This window comes from Pseudophryne corroboree, chromosome 2 (genome assembly GCF_028390025.1).
Source record: "Pseudophryne corroboree isolate aPseCor3 chromosome 2, aPseCor3.hap2, whole genome shotgun sequence".
NCBI lineage: Eukaryota > Metazoa > Chordata > Amphibia > Anura > Myobatrachidae > Pseudophryne > Pseudophryne corroboree.
Genome location: NC_086445.1, coordinates 881,948,924 through 881,953,411, shown reverse-complemented (window position 1 = coordinate 881,953,411; position 4,488 = coordinate 881,948,924).

Here is a 4,488-nt window from a genome sequence, read left to right as displayed (position 1 = left end):
AATTTCATCCTTAGACAGGAAAGCCAATAGTCCTGCAGGCCATGTCACTGTCAAGTCTGACGAGTCCTCTCCTGCCTGGGATTCCTCCGATGCATCCTTGAGTGTAACGCCTACTGCTGCTGGCGGTGCTGTTGTTGCTGCTGGGAGTCGATCCTCATCCCAGAGGGGAAGTTGGAAGACCACTTGTACTACTTCCAGTAAGCAATTGACTGTCCAACAGTCCTTTGCGAGGAAGATGAAATATCACAGCAGTCATCCTGCTGCAAAGCGGATAACTCAGGCCTTGGCAGCCTGGGTGGTGAGAAACGTGTTTCCGGTATCCACCGTTAATTCACAGGGAACTAGAGAATTGATTGAGGTACTGTGTCCCCGGTACCAAATACCATCTAGGTTCCATTTCTCTAGGTAGGCGATACCGAAAATGTACACAGACGTCAGAAAAAGAGTCACCAGTGTCCTAAAAAATGCAGTTTTACCCAATGTCCACTTAACCATGAACATGTGGACAAGTGGACCAGGGCAGACTCAGGACTATATGACTGTGACAGCCCACTGGGTAGATGTAATGCCTCCCGCAGGAAGAACAGCAGCGGCGGCACCAGTAGCAGCATCTCGCAAACGCCAACTCGTTCCTAGGCAGGCTACGCTTTGTATCACCGCTTTCCATAAGAGGCACACAGCTGACAACCACTTACGGAAACTGAGGAACATCATCGCAGTATGGCTTACCCAATTGGACTCTCCTGGGGATTTGTGACATCGGACAACGCCACCAATATTGTGCGTGCATTACATCTGGGCAAATTCCAGCACGTCCCATGTTTTGCACATACCTTGAATTTGGTGGTGCAGAATTATTTAAAAAACGACAGGGGCGTGCAAGAGATGCTGTTGGTGGCCCGAAGAATTGCAGGCCACTTTCGGCATTCAGCCACCGCGTGCCGAAGACTGGAGCACCAGCACACACTCCTGAACCTGCCCTGCCATCATCTGAAGCAAGAGGTGGTAACGAGGTGGAATTCAACCCTCTATATGATTCAGAGGATTGAGGAGCAGCAAAAGGCCATTCAAGCCTATACAGCTACCTACGATATAGGCAAAGGAGGGGGAATGCACCTGACTCTAGCGCAGTGGAGAATGATTTCAACGTTGTGCAAGGTTCTGCAACCCTTTGAACTTGCCACACGTGAAGTCAGTTCAGACACTGCCAGCCTGAGTCAGGTCATTCCCCTCATCAGGCTTTTGCAGAAGAAGCTGGAGAGATTGAAGGAGGAGCTAAAACAGAGCGATTCCACTAGGCATGTGGGACTTGTGGATGGAGCCCTTAATTCGCTTAACCAGGATTCACGGGTGGTCAATCTGTTGAAATCAGAGCACTACATTTTGGCCACCGTGCTCGATCCTAGATTTAAAACCTACGTTGCATCTCTCTTTCCGGCAGACACAAGTCTGCAGAGGTTCAAAGATCTGCTGGTGAGAAAATTGTCAAGTCAAGCGGAACGTGACCCGTCAACAGCTCCTCCTTCACATTCTCCCGCAACTGGGGCTGCGAGGAAAAGGCTAAGAATTCCGAGCCCACCCGCTGGCGGTGATGCAGGGCAGTCTGGAGCGAGTGCTGACATCTGGTCTGGACTGAAGGACCTGCCAACGATTACTGACATCTCGTCTACTGTCACTGCATATGATTCTGTCACCATTGAAAGAATGGTGGAGGATTATATGAGTGACCGCATCCAAGTAGGCACGTCAGACAATCCGTACGTATACTGGCAGGAAAAAGAGGCAATTTGGAGGCCCTTGCACAAACTGGCTTTAATTTACCTAAATTTCCCCCCCTCCAGTGTGTACTCCGAAAGAGTGTTTAGTGCAGCCGCTCACCTTGTCAGCAATCGGCGTACGAGGTTACTTCCAGAAAATGTGGAGAAGATGATGTTCATCAAAATGAATTATAATCAATTCCTCTGTGGAGACATTCACCAGCAATTGCCTCCAGAAAGTACACAGGGACCTGAGATGGTGGATTCCAGTGGGGACGAATTAATAATCTGTGAGGAGGGGGATGTACACAGTGAAAGGGGTGAGGAATCGGACAATGAGGAGGAGGTGGATATCTTGCCTCTGTAGAGCCAGTTTGTGCAAGGAGAGATTGATTGCTTCTTTTTTGGTGGGGGCCCAAACCAACCAGTCATTTCAGTCACAGTTGTGTGGCAGACCCTGTGGCTGAAATGATGGGTTTGTTAAAGTGTGCATGTCCTGTTTATACAACATAAGGGTGGGTGGGAGGGCCCAAGGACAATTCCATCTTGCACCTCTTTTTTCTTTCATTTTTCTTTGCATCATGTGCTGTTTGGGGACTATTTTTTTGAAGTGCCATCCTGTCTGACACTGCAGTGCCACTCCTAGATGGGCCAGGTGTTTGTGTTGGCCACTTGGGTCGCTTAGCTTAGTCACACAGCTACCTCATTGCGCCTCTTTTTTTCTTTGCATCATGTGCTGTTTGGGGACAATTTTTTTAATCTGCCATCCTGTCTGATACTGCAGTGCCACTCCTAGATGGGCCAGGTGTTTGTGTCGGCCACTTGGGTCGCTTAGCTTAGTCACACAGCTACCTCATTGCGCCTCTTTTTTTCTTTGCATCATGTGCTGTTTGGGGACAATTTTTTTAATCTGCCATCCTGTCTGACACTGCAGTGCCACTCCTAGATGGGCCAGGTGTTTGTGTCGGCCACTTGGGTCGCTTAGCTTAGTCATCCAGCGACCTCGGTGCAAATTTTAGGACTAAAAATAATATTGTGAGGTGTTCGGTGTTCAGAATAGACTGGAAATGAGTGTAAATTATGGTTATTGAGGTTAATAATACTATGGGATCAAAATGACCCCCAAATTCTATGATTTACGCTGTTTTTGAGGGTTTTTTGTAAAAAAACACCCGAATCCAAAACACACCCGAATCCGACAAAAAATTTTCAGGGAGGTTTTGCCAAAACGCATCCGAATCCAAAACACGGCCGCGGAACCGAATCCAAAACCAAAACACAAAACCCGAAAAATTTCCGGTGCACATCACTAGTAATATCCTAACACTCCCACACGGTTGCTGTGCCACAGTATTTGTCACTGCAGCTGCCTTTACCCACAGCATATACTCAGTTCAGTACTACTCTAAGTAGCCAGGAGTCCCATTAAGTGTTTTGGGGTAACCCCTTACAATTTGAAGTCTTATAACTAGCAGATAAACGGGTGATTAAAGTAAAAAAGATATCCAGTACAGTTCTATAGCCGGTAGGACTTGTATGATTTAGGGGCAAGCAGTTCAGTGAGAGCAAAATAAACACTTAAAATCTTCCCACAGTGCAGATGGGGAAAGAGCATGCAAGGGCCTGAAGCAGTTCAGTGAGGTATGTAATAGCATGCACAAGCAGACAAGCAAATTGGTTGTTAATAAGAGCAAGCAAACAACAGCCTCCAGTCAACGTGTAAGTAAAGGTACAAGCATGCAGGCACCCAAGTGATTTAGCAGCAGTAAATGAGCAAGTTCAGGTCAATAATTTGGCCAACACACACTACTCCTCCCTTTTGGGGCTAGCACACAACAGAGGCTTAGCAAAGCATAACAGTGAAAACAAAGCCCCTGCACAACAGGTACTCTCTTTCCTCACTATCGGTCTCTGAGCAGCTCCTATATTTACTTAGGTACGTCTTGAACTCTCAAACTGCAGTTTAAGGTGTTTCAGAAGTAGTAGTAACTAGTGATGAGCGGGTTCGGTTTCTCGGAAACCAAACCCCCCCGAACTTCACCTTGTTTACACGGGTCCGAGGCAGGTTAGAACCTTCCCGCCTTGCTCGGCTAACCCGAGCGCGCCCGAACGTCATCATCCCGCTGTCGGATTCTCGCGAGATTCGGATTCTATATAAGCAGCCGCGCGTCACCGCCATTTTCACACGTGCATTGAGATTGATAGGGAGAGGACGTGGCTGGCGTCCTCTCCGTTTATATAGTTATATACTACACAGTTGATCTGATTGCTTAGCTTATTGTGGGGAGGATTGGGGAGCAGCTGTTAGGAGGAGTACAGTGCAGAGTTTTGCTAATAGTGACCACCAGTTTTTTATCCGTTCTCTGCCTGAAAAAAACGCTCCATACCATATCTGTGCTCAGTGTGCTGCATGATATATCTGTGCTGAGTGCTCACACTGCTTAATTGTGGGGACTGGGGAGCAGCTATAGCAGGAGTACAGTGAACAGTTTTGCTGACAGTGACCACCAGTATACGTTTGTCTGCCTGAAAAACACTCCTGTGGTGTCTTTTTTTTTATACTATAAACGCAGTCTGCTGACAGTGTCCACCAGGTCCATTATACTGTATACAGCAGTACGGTAGGCCACTGCTGTACCTACCTCTGTGTCGTCACTCGTCGTCCATAAGTATACTATCCATCCATCTACATTGTATACCTGTGGTGTCTTTTTTTTTATACTATAAACGC